The 16599-nt window shown below is 43.6% G+C and overlaps 1 non-coding gene across 1 annotated transcript; it reads left to right on the forward strand.

Annotated features, from left to right (window-relative positions):
- Positions 1-9818: 9818 nt before the first annotated feature.
- On the forward strand, positions 9819-9945 carry LOC126485645 (small nucleolar RNA SNORA79). The gene has a single exon (XR_007588060.1). It is a non-coding gene; the product is annotated as a small nucleolar RNA SNORA79 (small nucleolar RNA).
- Positions 9946-16599: the final 6654 nt, after the last annotated feature.

Genomic DNA, 16599 nt, shown 5'->3' on the forward strand with positions numbered 1-16599 from the left:
TCACTGCAGGCCGATCCGTTGATTTCCCCTTACAGAGGCATCCAGAAGCTTTAAACTGCGCATACCATCGCCGAATGGAGTCAGCAGTTGGTGGATCTTTGTTGAACTTCGTCCTGAAGTGTCGTTGCACTGTTATGACTGACTGACTGTGAGTGCATTTCAAGCACGACATACGCTTTCTCAGCTCCTGTCGCCATTTTGTCTCACTGCGCTCTCGAACGCTCTGGCGGCAGAAACCTGAAGTGCGGCTTCAGCCGAACAAAACTTTGAGTTTTTCTACGTATCTGTAGTGTGTCGTGACCATACGTCAATGAATGGAGCTACAGTGAATTTATGAAATCGCTTCAATCATTTGTAATAGCCCTGTATATTCGCTAAGCCCTATAGAGTGATTCCCAGCTTTGAGATGACCGCCGATACCTTCTTGAATACCGGATACCAAAACTTGTTTAAACTGAAACCACCTTCCCAGTTTATTATATTTTCTTCCATCTTTATTTCCGTAAAACGCCATATACGCCGTTCCAGAAATTTGAGGTTTGCAGTACGTTACTTGTCTGGTGACGAACTTTCCAGCAAAACCGACGCAGCGATACTCGATCCTGTCCCCCGAAGTGAAACGTCACTCTTCGGTCAAGACTCTACTGACACAGCTGTTGGCAGTACCGCTGACAACGTGCTGGCCAGAACGCTGGTACAGCATGATATCTAACGCGATACGATACACAACGTTCTTAACATACACTGACGTACACGCGTGCATTTCGGGTCGGGCGTACGAGAAATTACACACGACGGTTCTACTGCCACAGATTTACATGTCGCCGCGATGCCGAAGAGCATAATTCCGTCACATTAATTTCAGGCAGACAGTTATTTTTACGGACAACACCGAATTTAGGCTGCTATTTGGTGGTTGTTATGTGACTAAAGCTGGCTGTAGTGGTAGTGGTGATTACGACAATGACTGTCACGATGATGATTATGTTCGGAGCACAGGATAGAGTGGTCGTTAGTGGCTGATGTTGTAGAACATATTTAAGATTAAACATCGTTTTTTGTCCTCACTCAGACCTTTCCTCATCCTTTCTTTAATATATGGCACGGTACGAAATGCACTTTTCGCAGCTTCTCTTTGGAAGGCATACTCGAGTCTTGGATCGTAAAGTCCAAGAACCTCTTACCACATCCATATTATCTTGCAAACGCAAATGTAACTGGTCATTGGCCTGAACCGTTCCTGTCTTCCTCTTTTTATATCTTTTAAAAGAAAAAAAAACGGAGAGGGCGAGTTCATCAGCCTATAAATTCATCGAAGTTTTGATAGTTCTGCCAGATCAACACGCACCACGACAATGTATACGGCCCCTTCTCTGTTGCTTTCCTCGTCACGCACAGCAGCATCCAATCCGAACTGCTCTGTGGTCAAAAGTATGCGGACACCTGGCTGAAAATGACTTAAAAGTTGGTGGCGCCCACCATCGGTAACAGCTGGAATTCAATATGGTGTTGGTCCACCCTTAGCCTTGATGACAGCTTCCACTTTCGCAGGCATATGTTCAATCAGGAGCCGGAAGATTTCTTGGGAATGGCAGTCCATTCTTCACGGGTGCTGCACTGAGAAGATGTATCAGTGTCGGTCGGTGAGGCGTGGCACGAAGCAGGCGTTCCAAAACAACCCAAAGGTGTTATATAGGATTCAGGTCAGAACTTCGCGAAGACCAGACCATTACAGGGGTGTTACTGTCGTGTAACCATTCCGCCACAGGCCGTGCATTATGAACAGGCGCTCGGTCGTGTTGAAAGAGGCACTCGCCATCCCCGAATTGCTCTTCAACAATGGGAAGCAAGAAGGTGCTTAAAACATCAGTGTAGGTCTGTGCTGTGATAGTGCCACGCAAAACAAGGGCTGCAAGCCCCCTCCATGCAAAACACGACCGCACCATAACGCCACCGCCTCCGAATTTTACTGTAGGCACTACACACGCAGGCAGACGACGTTCAATGGGCATTCGCCTTACCCTCACCCTGCCATTGGATTGCCACATTGTGTACTGTGGCGTCGTTGGGCGTTTACCGGCGCGATGTGTGGCTTATGAGCAGTCGCTCGATCGTGAAATCAAAGTTTCTCGTCTTCCGCCTAACTGTCATAGAACTTGCAGTGGGTCCTGATGCAGTTTGGAATTCGTGTGTGATGGTCTGGGTAGATTTCTGCCTGTTACACATTACGACCCTCTTCATCTGTCGGCGGTCTCTGTCAGTCAACAGATGTGGTCGGCCTGTACGCTTTTGTGCTGTACGTGTGTCTTCAAGTTTCCACTTAATTATCACATCGGAAACAGTGGACCTAGGGATGTACAGGAGTGTGGAAATCTCGCGTATAGACGTGTGACACAAGTGGCACCCAATCACCTGACCACGTTCGAAGTCCGTGAGTTGCACGGAGCGCCCTATTCTACTCTCTCACGATGTATAATGACTACTGAGGTCGCTGATACAGAGTACCTGGCAGCAGGTGGCAGCACAATGCACCTAATATGAAAAACTTGTGTTCTTGAGGTGTCCGTATACTTTTGATCACATGGTGTATTTTACCTACGGTGAAGCAGCTGAAGATCCTCCGCTGTATTGAATGTTTGCCATCCTTTTAGTTGAAAAGGAAATATATCCGAGCGAGTTTCCTTTGCGAATTCAGTGCTTTAAGAGAGATTATATTTCACACTTCAGGATTCTTTTCGGTACATGGCTACATTCTTTCATTAAACAAATTTAACGGTTCAAAAAAAATCTGTTCTAAGTTAGCGTATGAGTCCAGCAACAACCCTAGCGAGTAATAAACGTTTCGTGTCCGGGGAAGACTTGACTTGACAAATGTGACATCTTCCATTATAATCAGTATGCTGCTGGAACTGGAGTGATGGCTCCAGTAAACTTTTCCAGGCAAATATTGGTGTCTTAATAGTTAGGAGACTACAAATTTCCTGGACCCTGACCCTGAAAAAGAATTACAGTAATGACTCGATTTTATTCCCTTATGGCTTGATCTACATTCAGCATGGCAGCTGGTAAGTGGCACACGAATATGTGCGAAAATAGGTAGATAATAAAGTGGGCTGCTTTCATCGGTATGACTCGACACACTTACGAAATCACACTAGGAGGGTTTAGGACAGTAACGGTAGATATCTACGCTGGAACATTCGCTAACGAAAGGCGGCTCTGATCGGTCCCCTTCCCAGGACAGTCAATGCAGGCGTTTCTAAGGACGCACACAGTGTGCGATGTCGTTTTCTTTCGAAGGCGATAGAAACCATGCATGGCCCTGGAAGCACTGGACCTAGGGATGATAGGAGTGTGGAAATCTCGCGTATAGACGTGTCACACAAGTGGCACGCAATGACCTGACTACGTTCGAAGTGATCTTTTGGGGGAAAAAGTGTTTCTTTACATTCTGCAGTGGAACGAACAAATGGAGCTCGGGACAGTCCTTCACTTATCGATAAAGTGAGTTCCTCACCATAACTCCAAAACGAAGCGTCAGATGACTATTAATACCTTTACTGCTACACCATCTTGAGGAGGAGGAGGAAAGAAAGGTCCGAAGTTATTCACATGAGTAGTAAAAGAAACCCGCTAAATTTCGATTACGCGAGAAGTCACACAAATCTGAGGGCTGCAACTTCAACTAAATACTTAGGGATTACAATTACAAATAACCTAAGTTGGAACGATCACATAGATAATATTGTGGGTAGAGCAAACCAGACTGCGATTCATTGGCAGAACACTTAGAAGGTGCAACAGGTCTACCAAAGGGACTGCTTACACTACGCTTGTCCGCCCTATTCTGGATTACTACTGTGCGGTGTGGGATCCGCATCAGGTGGGACTGACGGATGACATCGAAAAAGTACAAAGAAGGGCAGCTCGTTTTGTATTATCGAGAAATAGGGGAGATAGTGTCACAGACATGATACGTGAATTAGAGTGGCAATCATTAAAACAAAGGCGTTTTTCGTTGCGACGGCATCTTCTCATGAAATTTCAATTACCAATTTTCTCCTCAGATTGCGAAAACAGCCTGTTGCACCCACCTACATAGGGAGAAATGATCATTACAATAAAGTAAGAGAAATCAGGGCTAGCACGGAAAAGATTAAGTGCTCGTTTTTCCCGCGTGCCGCTCGAGAGTGGAACGGTAGAGAGACAGCATGAAATGATTTGGGTGAAGGTCACGGTTAAAGCAGGCTCCGACATGGTAATTGGATGTCTCTATAGGCCCCCTGGCTCAGCAGCTGTTGTGGCTGAGCACCTGAAGGATAATTTGGAAAATATTTAGAGTAGATTTCCCCACCATGTTATAGTTCTGGGTGGAGATTTTAATTTGCCGGATATAGACTGGGAGACTCAGACGTTCATAACGGGTGGCAGGGACAAAGAATCCAGCGAAATTTTTTTAAGTGCTTTATCTGAAAACTACCTTGAGCAGTTAAACAGAGAACCGACTCGTGGCGATAACATGTTAGACCTTCTGGTGACAAACAGACCCGAACTATTTGAAAAAGTAAACGCAGAACAGGGAATCGGCGATCATAAAGCAGTTACGGCATCGATGATCTCAGCCGTAAATAGGAATATTAAAAAGGGTAGGAAGATTTTTCTGTTTAAAAAAGTGACAAAAAGCATGCGTTAGATGAGTATGTGCCAAGCAAGATCGTAAGAGATGGAAAAGAGCCACCGTGGTACTACAACCGAGTTAGAAAACCGCTGCGGAAGCAAAGAGAACTTCACAGCAAACATAAATATAGCCAAAGCCTTGCAGACAAACAAAAATTACGCGAAGCGAAATGTAGTGTTGAAGAGGGCTATGCGAGAGGCGTTCAATGAATTCGAAAGTAAAGTTCTGTGTACTGACTTGGCAGAGGATCCTATGAAATTTTGGTCTTATGTCAAAGCGGTAGGTGGATCAAAACAAAATGTCCAGACACTCTGTGACCAAAATGGTACTGAAACAGATGATGACAGACTAAAGGCCGAAATACTAAATGTCTCTTTCCAAAGTTGTTTCACAGAGGAAGATCGCACTGTAGTTCCTTCTCTAGATTGTCGCACAGATGACAAAATGGTAGATATCGAAATAGACGACAGAGGGATAGAGAAACAAAATCGCTCAAAAGAGGAAAGGCCTCTGGACCTGATGGGATACCAGTTCAATTTTACACAGAGTACGCGAAGGAACTTGCCGCCCCCGCCCCCCCCCCCCCCCCCTTCTTGCAGCGGTGTACCGTAGGTCTTTAGAAGAGCGTAGCGTTCCAAAGGATTGGAAAAGGGCACAGGTCATCCCCGTTTTCAAGAAGGGACGTCGAACAGATGTGCAGAACTATAGACCTATATCTCTAACGTCGATCAGTTGTAGAATTTTGGAACACGTATTGTGTTCGAGTATAATGACTTTTCTGGAGACAAGAAATCTACTCTGTAGGAAACAGCATGGGTTTCGAAAAAGACGGTCATGTGAAACCCAGCTCGCGCTATTCGTCCACGAGACTCGGAGGGCCATAGACACGGGTTCACAGGTAGATGCCGTGTTTCTTGACTTCCGCAAGGCGTTCGATACAGTTCCCCACAGTCGTTTAGTGAACAAAGTAAGAGCATATGGACTATCAGACCAATTGTGTGATTGGATTGAGCAGTTCCTAGATTACAGGACGCAGCATGTCATTCTCAATGGAGAGAAGTCTTCCGCAGTAAGAGTGATTTCAGGTGTGCCGCAGGGGAGTGTCATAGGACCGTTGCTATTCACAATATACATAAATTACCTGGTGGATGACATCGGAAGTTCACCGAGGCCTTTTGCAGATGATGCTGTGGTGTATCGAGAGGTTGTAACAATGGAAAATTGTACTGAAATGCAGGAGGATCTGCAGCGAATTGACCCATGGTGCAGGGAATGGCAATTGAATCTCAATGTAGACAAGTGTAATGTGCTGCGAATACACAGAAAGATGGATCCTTTATCATTTAGCTACAAAATAGCAGGTCAGCAACTGGAAGCAGTTAATACCATAAATTATCTGGGAGTACGCATTAGGAGTGATTTAAAATGGAATGATCATATAATGTTGATCGTCGGTAAAGCAGATGCCAGACTGAGATTCATTGGAAGAATCCTAAGGAAATACAATCCGAAAACAAAGGAAGTAGGTTACAGTATGCTTGTTCGCCCAATGCTTCAATACTGCTCAGCAGTGTGGGATCCGTACCAGATAGGGTTGATAGAAGAGATAGAGAAGATCCAACGGAGAGCAGCGCGCTTCGTTACAGGATCATTTAGTAATCGCGAAAGCGTTACGGAGATGATAAACTCCAGTGGAAGACTCTGCAGGAGAGACGCTCAGTAGCTCGGTACGGGCTTTTGTCAAAGTTTCGAGAACATACCTTCACCGAAGAGTCAATCAGTATATTGCTCCTCCCACGTATATCTCGCGAAGAGACAATGAGGATAAAATAAGAGAGATTAGAGCCCACACAGAGGCATACCGACAATCCTTCTTTCCACGAACAATACGAGACTGGAATAGAAGGGAGAACCGATAGACGTACTCAAAGTACCCTCCGCCACACACCGTCAGGTGGCTTGCGGAGTATGGATGTAGATGTAGAAGGTGGTTCGTTGAACCCTCTGCCAGGCACTTAATTGTGAATAGCAGAGTAATCACGTAGATGTAGAGAAGAGGAGGAGGAGGACATTAGCGTTTGACGTCGCGTCAAACGAGGTCATTAGAGATAGAGCATAAGCTCTGATGAGGGAAGGATGAGGAAGGTAAGTGGCCGTGCTCTTTCGAAGGATCCATCCGAGCTTTTGCCTTAAGCGATTTAGGGAGTCACGGAAAACCTAACTCAGGATGGCCGGACGTGGATATGAACTGTCGTCCTCCCGAATGAGAGTCCAGTGTGCTAATCACTGTGCTAATCCGCTCGGTCCCATATTCTTGAAATGAGGATGGTTACACGTACCCCAGTTTCAATGACAGGAAAACTAGGAGATGCTCAGTTTTGGTCTCTGTTGAAGAGATTGTTGGTTTCCATTAAGGAAGACAAAAATTCCTTCGTTGCCATCGCCAGTTCGAGGGATATGGAAACTGCAGTATACAGGTATCTTAGATTTTGATATAAAACAAGGCCTAATATTTCACCGCAAGGACTCTTCTTGGATATGCCCATTTTGTGCCAAAGAAATAGTACAGTTCAGCGACTAGTTCTTTCCTCCGCACCTGACAAAGGCGTGCGTCATTTTCTATAAGAGGACATTACTGCTGGGAAGCTGCGATATTCCCTTTACTTCATTCAACTACAAAGTTTGATAGCATAATCGGCATCTGTAGTCTCACTGGGAGGCATGTAGAAAATTTTAGAAAGGCGTCAAGCGAATTTTTATTTCACTTTTTAAATATATGTACTTTCGTTTGCATTCACACGTTACAGAATTCAGTCTCGCTACATCTTGTGGTCGCTAATCTCTGTATCCGTCATGCTCTCTATTTGCTCAAGATTATTTGTTGCTAAGAGGTCAAGTATGTTCATGATTTAATTAGGCTCGACTAGATGATAACAATCCTCATCGTCGTTGACTAAGTCACATAGCAGGTTCCTGGCAGTTGTATCTTTTCATTTTCCAAATACATAGGCTGTGAAACACTACTTGCACAAAATGTATCAAATATTGTTTTCGTATCGTTGTCGACATACCAGTCTGACTAGCAACGTTCTTAGGCACCACAGCCGTGTGGTTAACTGTACACAGTCAACGCAATGTTGTCTCAGAGATTTGCAAGTCAGTTCAAAACCTTGAAGGGGCGATATCTGTTATAAATTGCAATACATCTGTTATATACAGGGTGTTTAAAAAATGACCGGTATATTTGAAACGGCAATAAAAACTAAACGAGCAGCGATAGAAATACACCGTTTGTTGCAGTATGCTTGAGACAACAGTACATTTTCAGGCGGACAAACTTCCGAAATTACAGTAGTTACAATTTTCAACAACAGATGGCGCTGCAAGTGATGTGAAAGATATAGAAGACAACGCAGTCTGTGGGTGCGCCATTCTGTACGTCGTCTTTCTGCTGTAAGCATGTGCTGTTCACAATGTGCATATGTGCTGTAGACAACATGGTTTATTCCTTAGAACAGAGGATTTTTCTGGTGCTGGAATTCCACCGCCTAGAACACAGTGTTGTTGCAACAAGACGAAGTTTACAACGGAGGTTTAATGTAACCAAAGGACCGAAAAGCGATACAATAAAGGATCTATTTGAAAAATTTCAACGGACTGGGAACGTGACGGATGAACGTGCTGTAAAGGTAGGGCGACTGCGTACGCCAACCACGGAGGGCAACGCGCAGCTAGTGCAGCAGGTGATCCAACAGCGGCCTCGGGTTTCCGTTCGCCGTGTTGCAGCTGCGGTCCAAATGACGCCAACGTCCACGTATCGTCTCATGCGCCAGAGTTTACACCTCTATCCATACAAAATTCAAACGCGGCAACCCCTCAGCGCCGCTACCATTGCTGCACGAGAGACATTCGCTAACGATATAGTGCACAGGATTGATGATGGCGATATGCATGTGGGCAGCATTTGGTTTACTGACGAAGCTTATTTTTACCTGGACGGCTTCGTCAATAAACAGAACTGGCGCATATGGGGAACCGAAAAGCCCCATGTTGCAGTCCCATCGTCCCTGCATCCTCAAAAAGTACTGGTCTGGGCCGCCATTTCTTCCAAAGGAATCATTGGCCCATTTTTCAGATCCGAAACGATTACTGCATCACGCTATCTGGACATTCTTCGTGAATTTGCGGCGGTACAAACTGCCTTAGACGACACTGCGAACACCTCGTGGTTTATGCAAGATGGTGCCCGGCCACATCGCACGGCCGACGTCTTTAATTTCCTGAATGAATATTTCGATGATCGTGTGATTGCTTTGAGCTATCCGAAACATACAGGAGGCGGCGTGGATTGGCCTCCCTATTCGCCAGACATGAACCCCTGTGACTTCTTTTTTTGGGGACACTTGAAAGACCAGGTGTACCGCCAGAATCCAGAAACAATTGAACAGGTGAAGCAGTACATCTCATCTGCATGTGAAACCATTCCGCCAGACACGTTGTCAAAGGTTTCGGGTAATTTCATTCAGAGACTACGCCATATTATTGCTACGCATGGTGGATATGTGGAAAATATCGTACTATAGTGTTTCCCAGACCGCAGCGCCATCTGTTGTTGAAAATTGTAACTACTGTAATTTCGAAAGTTTGTCTGCCTGGAAATGTACTGTTGTCCCAAGCATATTGCAACAAACGGTGTATTTCTATCGCTGCTCGTTTAGTTTTTATTGCCGTTTCAAATATACCGGTCATTTTTGAAACACCCTGTAAATTGCAATACATCTGTTATATAAATTGCAATACATCTGTTATATAAATTGCAATACATAGCTACACAAGAGCATCTTAACCATCTCCAGGTCAGCAGAAAACTATGTTCACCAACTGTGCGTTACCACTTAGCTTCAGAGAGGAGAAAAAATGCGGCGCCCCGCTGTCTTCAAAGCTTTTCGGAGGCTACAGCCTCGTGACCCACCACCGGCACCAGCTGTCGCCCTTGGCGCCACTGCACAGGTTAATTAACTGCTTGCGAAAAACGAAAACGGTGGTAAAACTGACACGCGGGAGCCGCCGAAGTAGCGTTGAATAAAAATTCCTGCACCAGGCTTACTCAAAATAGTGCGTAAGAGAGATTAAAATCATTTGGCAATTGTTCCTCGTGCAGTCCTTTCAGTAACTGCAAGATTTCAAATTGCCATAGAGCAAATATGGATTGCTTCACCCAGAATTGTTCTGTGTAACACTGTTTGGCTTTGCGGATCCATACATTCATCATATTTCTTTATTAATAATTTGACTCTTGTTTAAGCTGTAATATCAAACATTTCTCCTTAAAATGGAGGGGGGAGGGATGAAAGACCTAAAATTCTCTACAAAATCCACTTTCTGCTTCCTATTTTTCAATTTCATTAATTGTATTTGGTATGTATCTCATTCTTCAGTGAAGTTCGGCACTGTCTTGGTTAAATTGATAAAATTTTACGACAAATCGGATAAAACAAGACCACATCTAAAAATTATGAAGGTAAAATATGTAATGTGTTGTACTCTCCAGTTTCTAAGTGGTATATTGTCTGATTACCAATTTTAATTTTAACACCGGATTTTGAAACTGTGGTGTCACCGCCAGACACCACACTTGCTAGGTGGTAGCCTTTAAATCGGCCGCGGTCCGTTAGTATACGGCGGACCCGCGTGTCGCCACTGTCAGTGATAGCAGACCGAGCGCCACCACACGGCAGGTCTAGAGAGACGTACTAGCACTCGCCCCAGTTGTGCAGCCGACTTCACTAGCGATGGTTCACTGACAAAATACTCTCTCATTTGCCGAGACGATAGTTAGCATAGCCTTCAGCTACATTTGCTACGACCTAGCAAGGCGCCGTAATCAATTGATAATTAATATTATGAAGCATGTACCGTAACGAGAGATGTTCTACAATTGTGGATTAAAGTTAAGTATTCTACCAGTTACCTCCTGTCTTGCTAGTCTTATTTCTCTGACCTGTTCGAGACCTAACGCCAGTCAGCGTGTAATTAAACGCGTGCATTTGGGCCTCCTCTAGAAAAACAGTGTTGGCTCTTCTGCCAACACTACAGAAACCTCCTGGCAGATTAAAACTTCGCGCCGGACCGAGACTCGAATTCGGTACCTTCGCCTTTCGGGGGCAAGTGCTCTATCAACCGAATTATCCAAGCACGAGTAACGGTCTCAATTGTTAGAGTATTTGCCCACGAAAGACACATGTCTGGAGTTCGGGTGTCGGTCCGCCACACTGTTTTAATCTGCCAGGTAGTTTGATATCAGCGCATCCTCCGCTGCGGAGTGAATATTTCATTCTGGATCTGAAAGTGTGCTAATAGTAAATTAAATTAAATTGTCAACGTTCAGATTTACGGAACACTGTTGTTGAACGGCGACACTATTGGTGACGGATAGGCACATAAAACTAATGACCCTTGTTGGACATCTTTTTTTCTTACAGGCAGAGAAATTTTGCCAATAGAGAACATACTCACTGCATCATGTGTGCAATTACGCAGTGCGCGCAAACCTATGCGTACTGGGATACGGACTCCTTGATATTGCATTTGTGCCATCTATGGTTACCCAGCCTATAGGGCAGAGGTTCCCAAACTTTTGTCTGTCACGCCCCCTTCTGCCGAAAAGAAAACTTCCGTGCCGCCCCCTCCCCCCCCCCCCCACAAAAAAAATTAAGAAACTATTCAAAAATTTGTGATTGGTTCAAATAGCTCTGAGCACTATGGGGCTTAACTTCTGAGGTCATCAGTCCCCTAGAACTTAACCACCGAGGGCACAGAGGATAGTGCGACTGCCGGGATTTATCCCTTGAACGCTCCCTGTGAATCCCACATTCCCATCTTAATATCCACACACTACATTCGTAGTGCCCCTGCCAATTATACTCATTACTCGCGGCAGACAATCTTACCGAGAACTACTTAAGCCTAACTAACCTAAGGACAACACACACATCCTTGCCCGAGGCAGGATTCGAACCTGCAACTGTAGCCGTCGCGCGGTTCCAAACTGCAGCGCCTAGAACCGCTTGGTCACTCCGGCTGGCGAAAAATTTGTGATGGTGACGTCATGTAACATGGTGGGCTGTTAATGTATCGAGTCGCAGTTATCACGTCATCAGTCTAGTCTAGTGATATGAGCCACTCCTAAAGTAAAGAAAGTCCTTGGTAAACAAGGAAAAATATTTGCGACCTTTGCAGATTAGTGGATGCGGGCCATTATTTTGAGTGTAGCTTATTACTTTCACTCATTACCAAAAATAGTCACTCAGTCACGGTGTTGACATCGCTAATTTGTACGCCTATAGCGCTCCCCATTGTCATTGCGCATAGGTTGGCGTTTATGTCAACGACGACAGTTAGCGAACGGCGACAAAGGCCCAGTTCCCAGACCCAGACAAAAAATAAAAAATAAGTTTTACGAAATAATTTTGCAGACTACACAGAACTTATAAAACAACTTCCTTACCTTGATTACATTCCCTTGCTGCACACCATTTCTTCACCGGTATACGATTTTAGGACTACTCTTCGCTTGCCATACCTGGGATAAACTTTGGCTATGTCTTCATTCGGAAGAAATACTATTATTAGTTGAAATAACATACCACACGTAACATCAGAATCCATAAGGATCACACGCAGTATTTATATTTAAATCAGCTTCACTACGTTGATTTTATATTGTTTCTTCAATATAATTTTTTATAATTTTACAGTATTACCTACATGTAAGGATAATTAGGAGAAAAATAACAAGTTCTTTTAAAATGTGACGTATTTATTATAAAAGTATTATTTCCACACACATATGACAAGAAACAAATCAATGTGAAGGATGAGCTTGCATATTTTTTACAAGATTTTGAATTCTTGGCTGAATAGTAGAAACTGCGCAACTCATTGCCAATACTGAGTTTGCTTCTAAGGTTATTTTTTATCGCCACTACCGCTGAAAATGCTTTTTCGCACAAGTGCTTGAAAATGGTAAATACAGTTTCAGTGCTTGTTCTGCTGTGCTGGGATACACCGTGAGATATTTCACCCAAAATAAAGGCTTATCCATCTTCTCAAAGTCATACTTCGCTACAGACTTCCTCTTGTAGTCTGTCTGGCAACACATCCACGTCAACGTGAAATGGATCCATCGCTAACCTATAATAAATTTTATCATAACTGTTAGGGAAATATCGTTCGAATTCATCAATGAGGTGCTGAAAAATGGTTCAATATTTTACTCTTAGTATCAGTATCCTTAAAATCGTTGTGAAATCGGCCATCTTCCAGGATTCCAGACAAACCGGGAAAGCAGGAATAATTGCAGGCTAAAATTTTACCTTTCCATAGTTGCAACTTATCAGTAAACGCTTTGATCGCATCCCGATGAAAAATTATGTTTGACTCTCCACCTTGTAATTTCAAATTCAATGTGTTTAAAGATTCGAAAATATGACAGATAAGCCAATGCAACATGAACACCGGGCTTTCTAAATTCCACATACAATTCAGTTCGTTTATTTTCCAAAAACTGCATCACTTCGTCTCGTAGTTCAAATAATCTTCATAGCATATTTCCTTTTGAGAGCCAGCGTACTTCTGTATGAAATAAGTGTTTTATACTCTGCTCCCAAGTCTTCACAAAGAGCCGTAAATAACCTGGAATTTAACCCACTCTTTTTAATATGATTCACGATTTTGATGCGCAGTTTTAAGACATAATTCAGTTCCTTTGGAAGTGTCTTAGCTGCCAATGCTTGACGGTGTATTACACAGTGGATAGCAGTAACAGTAGGGTTTTTTTCTCTGACCATCTGCACGAATCCTGAGCGACATCCAAGCATTGATGGGGCGCCGTTTGTGCATACGCCTATCAGTTTCTGCCACGAGAACTCATTTTTACAAAAGAATTCAGAGACGGCTGCCACTATATGAATTGCTGTTGAAGTTGTCTTTAACTCTGTAGAGAACAGCAACTCTTCTTTAATTGCTTCATTTTCTATATAGCGAACGAAAGCTAGCAGTTGGCAACAATTCGCAACATCGGTACTCTCGTCTGTGTTGCGAAAAACTGAGATTGTTTGACGGCCGTAACTAATTGATTTTGTATGTCTTCGGCCATATCATCAATCCGACGTTTCACAGTATTGTCAGAAAGCGGGATTTGTGAAAGTTTTTGTTTACTTTCTGACCCAAGAACGATATCAGCAGGTTTCAACAAACAGGGTTTGACTAGTGTCTCTCCGATAATATGACTTTTCTTGGTCCTTGAAATAAGTAGCGATAACTCATACGACGCTTCCAGTACCTTTTCTGATGTCTGAGCGAAGGATCCAGCAGTGTCTAACTTCATCCGTTTCAAATTATCACATTTTGCAGCAAAAAATTCCTTCGGCTTCTCTTTCAATGCACCATGCTTTATCCACAAATGGCATTCCAGACGCGAAGGTCTCATGGAATCATTGCTCAATACCTCATAGCAAATAACGCATTGCGGCTGGTCAACACCATTTTTTTGTATAGAAGCAAAACCGTATTTGATATAATCATTATATTTACGTCTTTTCACGACACTCATGGTGAAGTAAAACGAAAACAAGAAGTTAACAGTATAATTTCGCTCTAACACTGATTTTACTGAGGCACAACTGTGAAAGATTCAACGTGATTTCAGCAAAATCCAATACATCAGATGTGTCAACAACTGCAAGCAACCAACTGAAATAAAGAGGTTCGTTTGAGCAGTTACCAGAAAGCGCCAGACAACAGGCTGTACTGCGCATGCGCAGCAACGATGACGTAGGCAGCCCGTGCTTGGTGCTTGCTCTGCTCATACGCTTTTCGTCGTATTTCTGGAGGGGCATCACGTGACGATGTTTAGCCGTGCCGCCCGTGCGGCATGTTGAGAGGACGTACTGAGTTGTACTTAGAGCAATTGTTTTATCATATCCCACACAGATAAAGGATGCAAATAAGGAAGCAGTTCTTGGCTTTTGAGTCATTTCAAAATTAGACTCCACAGCTCGAAGTACCATAAAATTTTGCTAAGGGGTGACTTTGACAGATTTTTTTTAATTCGTACTCTGCAATATTGTTATGTAGCATTTCCAACAAGTTTACATCTACACATCACTGCGAAAAGCTACTAAGATGGAATACAAATTACTTGCAACAAAAAAAGACAGTTTCTTGTGTAGCTTACACCGGAACAAAGGACACTAAGTTTCATGACTATTTCAAAATGTAAAAAAATTAACATGGTTGTCTGTGAGGCCAAGAAACTGTACAACTGACAGTTTATATTCTACTCTAGGAATAAATACGAAGCCATGTGGGGAGTTGAAACGATAAAACATGGTATGCTGCCAGTCTAAAATTTAGCATAGAGTGGCATTCTATAAATTTAAGACGTAAACACAAATTAAGAAATAACTTCAGGCCCAGAGGAAGTACTAGACAAGTGCCTTGTGGTCGAAAAACACTTTCACAGAACGTAGATCTATAAAATTCTGCTACAGCTGTCATTACATTTGAAACAAAATATTTAGTTCAAAACTACTGACCAAATTTGCCTACTTAGCTTCAAGTCAATGTTTACGTATGTTCGTACGTATATAATCATTAACAGATCTTACAGTGTCATACAAGGAACAGTACATCAGATACTACTCCAGCAGCATCGGAATTTCATAAACCGTACTAAAATGCTCTATTCCGCTCTAATTGCACATTTCTATGTCCAGATGCACTCTGAAGTACCTAATATTCAGCTTTTCATGTGGATCTCGTGATACCAATTTTCTTGGAGGTCCAGTACTGTATTCTCATGTTTGGTTCTTTATTATGGTATAACGTCATTCATCCCAGAAAATGAAAATTTGCACTTCAAATTGAACGAGGTTGAAAGTAGCCAATAGCGCGGAATGAAACACTTCGTTTCAAATAAACTGCCTCGGGGGTAAAAAAATTAACTGAAGCAAATTTCTCTATAAAACAGACAGAAATAGCTTCATTACGACATTAATATTGCTAATAACCTGGAAATAATATAAAATCAGAAAATTGAAACTACTAACTTATTTTGGTCTTTCATGGTTATGAGAATGTATATTAATTCACGTGATGGCTCCCGGCCACAGAAATCTGATTTGTTTTCATTTCACATGGGAGCTGTAAACGAAGATACGGCCACTGGTCACGTGGGGAAGGACCCCTCCCATAACTCAGCTTGCTCTGCGCATGCGCGAATCTGGCAGGCGCCAGGAAAATTTTTTCCGGGTAGCTTCCGGCTACTTGCTGCTACTGCTCATACACCAAACAGCGACGCTCCAAGTAGCCAGAAGCGGGAGGAAGGCACTGCTCATACGCGAATTCAGCTCTGCGCATGCGCAGGAGCCCGCTGGCAACTGCTCATACGTACCTAAGGAAAGCTACTGTCGTCTGTCGGCACCTCAGGTGACTGCCTGTGAGGAGTGGGGCGAAGAACGGGGAGGCCCAGCCGCAGCGCAGGAAGTCGGTGTACTGTCTGCGACCTGGTGGCCGAGCAGGGCTCACGCTGGGGGAAACGGGCTTTTCCCGGATTAGGGCGGAAACTGCCCACAGGCACCCTAAGGGTTTGCTACCTGTTCTGCGGTGCTGTTCTGAGCAGTGCAGCCTGGGGTTATATGCGAAAATCGTTTTCGGGCCACTATCTTTCGTTACTTATAAACGAAACGCTATAAGTTCTGAGATGACATCAATGAATTGGTTGTCAAATTTCACAGTAATTAAGTAAGGTCATGGATACGCCTCACACATCGCTGGAAACTGCACAGTGCCAGGCAGTTATCTCTGTACTCGCACCAAAAGAAGCCATTGTCGCAGCGAAGAACGTACACCGATTTGAA

This window comes from Schistocerca serialis, chromosome 6, assembly GCF_023864345.2.
Source record: "Schistocerca serialis cubense isolate TAMUIC-IGC-003099 chromosome 6, iqSchSeri2.2, whole genome shotgun sequence".
Taxonomy (NCBI): domain Eukaryota; kingdom Metazoa; phylum Arthropoda; class Insecta; order Orthoptera; family Acrididae; genus Schistocerca; species Schistocerca serialis.